The sequence below is a fragment of the Vanessa tameamea genome, chromosome 20 (assembly GCF_037043105.1).
Source record: "Vanessa tameamea isolate UH-Manoa-2023 chromosome 20, ilVanTame1 primary haplotype, whole genome shotgun sequence".
Taxonomy (NCBI): domain Eukaryota; kingdom Metazoa; phylum Arthropoda; class Insecta; order Lepidoptera; family Nymphalidae; genus Vanessa; species Vanessa tameamea.
This window is the reverse complement of record NC_087328.1, coordinates 4,971,154-4,977,442: the sequence shown is the minus strand read 5'-3', so window position 1 is coordinate 4,977,442 and position 6,289 is coordinate 4,971,154.

Sequence of the window (6,289 nt, the reverse complement as noted above, 5' to 3'; positions counted from 1 at the left end):
ACCTTACACAGACATATTTCTAACATAGAAAACAAGTATAGCCTCTCAAATGTCTATAATTATTTAAACAACTTACGAAAGAATCTTCCAATTGGAAAATTAAAAAACAAAATTTAAAACAACTTAGGAAAAATAATGTCGCATATTTAAAGGTGGTCCACCTCAAAGAGAACCAGTTATCTAACTAGTTTCACTACAACAATTAATCATAAATGCAATGATACTTAATAGAGTTTACCTTAAACTATCACATAGTTCGATAATTTTAATAAATAAACAAACTATCAGCATAATAAAAGATTTCAAAGGAAATCGTTTAACCATAAAACGTAAACACTGTACCGTATGTTCATAGCGTTAGAACGTGTTTATAGTCTCTGAATCGACGTTGCTATACATATACAATAGTCTCCAAATAAAACGTTATTTTTTACAACTTACTCCACCTTACCAGTAAAGACTAAAGTAAATTTACTGGGCTCTTAGATCCTATAAATGTCACATAAAAGTCGTTGCGAACATAAAGATGTCGAGAAATACTCACCTTTCCCCCATTTACTGGTACCAGTAATTTTTAAGACGTATTTATTTATGAATACAAAAAAAAAACGTATAAAATTATTCTTTTAATTCTTAATGCTATTTATATGAGAAGGCCTTAGGATATTTGTTATAAGGAACTTGGAATTGGACTACGTACATTTTATCATATTTCTAAAATACCACAAAAGCTCTGGTTTTTTTAATTTAGAAAACGACGGTGAAAAGTTTTAACATGATATTACTTAGATTAAAGTATTTGGTAAGTTTGTTCACGTATAAGAATATTGTATGTTCTTGAATAAAATTAAGTTTACACTTTGCAAATCTAGGTCTCGTGAACATTTTAGCCAGCTGCATGTCTGTCGCCTGCGTTACATAACATTACATTATAATTATATATGCAATTATATTTTGTTTTCAATTCAATGTGGTAAGAAGTTCTGCTTACAACAATCAAACTTATTAAAATAGATGTTGCGAGAGTTAGTTATTTTCAAATATACTTTAATTTTTTTGTTTGTGTTTTGGTTTAAATGATGATGTCGTCCTGACCGAACTCAGTAATAGCTGCCTTTCAAAGGGGAAGAGGAACTGCATGCTGCAATGCATAGGAAAGAGTTCAGAAGCATGACCAACTGTTTACTTTTCGTGGCAAGGAAGTATCAATACTGCCAACATCTAAACTTCATGTTACTATTTAAAATTTCTTAACAGATAAACCCAGTACCTATGAATAATAAACGTGTGTTTCTTGAATTTAGAAACTTAACCCTTATTTTAAGGTTCTAAATTCAACAAACACAAGTTCCCTGTGCCCGATTAAAATCGGGCACAGGGAACTATTTTCCCACCCTCCCAAGCTAGCTAAATTCCGGAATATTTTTGAATCGGCAACTTTTTAGATAGTATTTTTTACACAAAAATAATCTTACATATATTTCATTATTTTCAGTTTCAATAATTTATATATGATTTTATATACACTGATTTCCAACATGATCCAAGAATATATTCGTTAGCCATGAAAAATAGATTTTTAGTTCTGCCCGATTAAGGGTTACGATCTGTTATTTATATACTCAGTATACAATTAAGGCTGTTACTATCTGTGTCACGCTTTTTGGCCGATCTCAAATTTGAAAATGTCAAATACTTGTCGCTTTTTTATATTTGTTCACAATTAAAAGCCAATAAACTAAGAATTGATTGAATTATATCTGTTGGTGTTTATACGTACTAATCTACCCCCTAAGGTCGAAACGTGGAGTTAAATACATATCTTCAGACATTAAATACAAGACAAATATTTTAATAAATTTGACAGTTTGAAATATTGTTATAATTTCTGGACTTTCTTTACATGTACTAAACTAATTCGCTCATTTAAAATCTTTAACGATAAGCATTAGCGACTGTTTGTCCATTACAATATATCGCTAGGACATCCGATTCTATGTAAATTCGAAGCCTCAGAGAAAACAAGATCTAAATATTAAACGGAACAAAGCACTCGTATCAATGGTTATTTTGTTGTTAATGTTTATCCATTACAGTAAATCTCGCTAAGAAACGTGGAGAGAATACTTGAATTGATGTTCTTCGAATAATGACCAGAGATAGTGAACTTCCTCTTCCTCTTATTGATTGTAATCAGATAATTTGTCCCATTGTTTACGTTCTAATTATCTTATAGAACTGTATGTACTTTTATAGTTACATATATGTATATACATATAGAAAAGTATTCAAAACTATTTGGACAAGTTTACATTTTCTTTTATCAAGACATCATGTGTGTTTCGGTAAATACAAATTATAGCTTGTTCGGTTACTTCACAAGAATTCAAAAGTATTTTGTTAATTATTCAATTCTCATTTGGCTCCACTCTACATAAAGTATATTCTAATGATTAAAAAAACATGATAACATCCCTAAAATGTAGAACGCAATCAGAAGTTGCAATTTTAAGTCTCTCATCAGCTTGTAAGTACGTGGATTAGACTCATATTAAACGTAAGACCGAAAAACAAGCGAGGTGGTCGGTCGAAAATGAAAAGTTATTTTTTTTATGATATCGGTAGGCGGACGAGCACATGGGTCACCCGATGGTAAGTGGTCACCACCGCCCATAGACAATAGCGCTGTAAGAAACATTAACCATTCCCTACGTCACAAATGCGCCACCAACCACGGGAACCAAGATGTTATATCCCTTGTGCCTGTAGTTACACTGGCTCACTCACCCTTCAAATCGGAACACAACAATACTGAGTATTGCTGTTTGGCGGTAGAAAATCTGATGAGTGGGTGGTACCTACCCAGACGGGCTTGCACAAAGCCCAACCACCAAATAAATCCATACTTCCATACTTACTAATATTATAAATGCGAAAGTAACTCTGTCTGTCTGTCTCGCTTTCAAGCAAAAACTACTCGACCGATTTAAATTAATTTTGGTAAACAAATAGTCTAGAGCCTGGGAAAGGACATAGCTACTTTTTATTCGGAAAAAAGTGCTGTAAAGGGTTGAAAAGGGGGATGAAATGTTGTAAGTTGTTGAAAGTATTGTCATTTTTAGAACTAGAAGCATAAAACTTTATTTTTGGGATACTGATTAAAAATGACTACATATGTATTTAATCGTTTCTAGATAATCTACCACAAGCGGATGAAATAAGGGTTGAAAGTTTTTATGGAAGTCCGTCTTTTTTTCAAGTTAAAAATATGAAACTTTATTTTTGAGATACTGATTAAAAATGATTAAATGCATATTTAAGTGTTTCTAGATATTCTACCTCTAAGGGGTTTAATAGGGGTTGATATTTCTTATACAGGTTAGTCTTTAAGTCCGTCATTTTTGAAGTTAAAAGCATGAAACTTAATTTTTGTGCTACCGATTAGAAATGAGTTGATTCGCATTTAAGCGTTTCTGGATATTCTACCCTAAGAAATACATACCAATGTAAAGGTATACAAAGAGGTCTTACATTAACGTAATATTTTAAGTTAATTTGTAAATATATTCATATTTTACGCGAGCAAAGCCGCGGGTAACCGCTAGTTTTAGATAAATTAAAGTGTTGATATGAAAATCAAATGCTACGAAATACTAAATATAAAATACCTGGGAATCCCAGCAACATAACGATCACAAGAACTAATTTAGGCATATAGGTGGCTTCATGAAACGTTTAAAAATAAAACTTCGGGAAACTAAATCAACGTAACGATTTCAATATTGTAGAGCTTTATATAGCTCGTTTTGTTTTTGAAGGAGCTGAATTAACACATGAAATCCATTCAAATGAGGATGTTTTATACGAAGTATTAAGCATTGAATGGAGCTAAATCCCGGTTGGACGTATTCAGGAGTTAGTTGACCGAATGCATGCGCGTTGTGAGGCTGTCATAAACGCCAATCTATACGCAACGAAATACTAATTAATTAGTGCTGAATAAATCAGCTTTTACGTTGATTATTTTCAGTACTAATTGATTAAAAAAATTGTCATCCGTAATTATAGAATTAGCATTTAATAACATGTCATTGTTCTAATTTATTAAATATATGGTTACTGTGAATGAATAATTTCATTTATTTAATTATTGGGTTTATTTTTTGTATTAATATATTCTATAAATTACTTGGTGTTATGGCTTTGTGCAAGCCCGTTTTGGTAGGTACCACCCACTCATCAGGTGCTTTACCGCCAAACAGCAGTATTGTTTTCTTCTGGTTTGAAGGGTGAGTGAGCTTGTGTATCTACTGACACTGTTGGGCATTGGCGATGTAAGGCATAGTTAATATTTTTTACAGCGCCATTTTCTATGGGCGGTGGTGACCACTTACCACCCGGTTGGCCCGTTTGCTCGTCCGCCTACGTGTATCATAAAAAAAAATAAGCTCAGAAAGTACTAATACTACTATAGTTTTATATGTTTATCCCTTATTTAAAGATTCTTTGTTCAAAATAAACATCACTGAGATTTCCTAAATGTATTTAATTAATTAATTTTATTTTAAAACATCCTGCCACAAGATATATAAAATAATTTTAAATATAAATTTTATTTTGGAATATTTCAAAAATTGCCACATGTTTGTAATATTTTGATAGGTAATTTTGTTCAATCTTAATAATAAGTAACCTGTGTTCATATAGAATGTCTCGCCAAGTAATAACTCATCAGAAGTGTTTAGTATATTTCTTACATTCATTTCAAAGTCATTTGCAAATTTATTGCATAAGTTAATAGCTTTCAATCTAAATTACTTTATAATTTTGTCATCAATGGCTTTAACAGTTCTTTCAGAGTTTATTAAGATTTGTCTACAATATTTAAGGGTTAATTAATAAATTATTTTGTTTTTCTTTTATAGTCTAGTATAATTATTATTAAATTAAAAACATAATAAATAATGTAATCTAAAATACCTACATTTGATTCTTTACTGTCTACCTACTGTTTTGTACAACAGCATGTCAAAAGATCATGTCATGCATGAATATTTGCGCCCAATATTTGGTGCGAAAAGTGTTTAAAAATATTATTAAATATAATCCGAAGGTTCCCTCGGTATTGTATTTGTAAACATGCTGATATCAATAAAAAAAAATCTTGTGCTAGATTGCGTAGGAAAAAAGCTAATAATAATAACTTAGAGACTACTTTGCTTTTTCTTCAATTTTGTCAAAGGGGAAATGCTATAAATATTGTAAATAAACATTTTTTTAAAAGTTTTAATGCAGTCGAAATAAGGTCACTTTACGGATAATCACGTCTTAAAAAAAGTTTCAGCGTCATTTCCTCTCAATTGGTTTACAGTATAAACTGAGTGATTTATTTTAGATCCGAATGGAATTCATTTATTGTATTTTATAAAAATATATTTTATATTATTTGATATATGATAATTAAATTTTCATTAGCAATAAATATTGTAAATAAACTACAAATTTACAAAATTAAGCGTCTTCATACTATGTTAAAGTAAATATCGAAATCAAAATAAATAAATAAAACTTCTTCCATTACATATTTTTAAAGCCCCAACTTTTTGTCTGTCTGAAATAGTTTGAACCGTGTGAAGTCCAAATAATACGTTATTTAAGTAGTTGCAAGCACTTTTGAATTGTCATTCTTTACGAAATATGAAGGCAATCGTGGATGTTGCACTAGAGAATTATGAATCAAGGTAAAGTGCCCAAAAAAATGGAAACATTTCCCATCTGTTTGGCTACTACTCAGAATATAGAGAGGGCTAAAACTATAAAAACAGTTTTGTTCGGCAGCGAAATGTTATTTATGGACACTTCTATGCATTCTTGTTTTTTTTCTTTAACTGTGACAGTCTATTCAAACATTTATATGCCTAGATAGACTGATATAGCCGAGAACGCGTCAAAAAATATATATAGACCAACAGTTGGCTACTACGTTCACTCACACGTACATAATAACGTTTGGCGAGTGTCAAGCGTCGCTACCAAGGGTCACCGAGCTAATAAAACTGTCTCACTTGTTTAAGTTATTTTGTAGTGCGACAGTCTATCTATCTATACATAAATAAAATTTAAGTATTCTCTGGTATAATTATTTTCGTGAATGACTCTTCGAAAATTATTAATTAAAAAACGTAGGCTGTCGCAACACAAAATACAACGTCCGTTAATTAGTATGTCGATCTAGAAGCTCCATTCGGTAAGTATGGCATTATGCCAGTGCAGATTTTATTTTTATTGA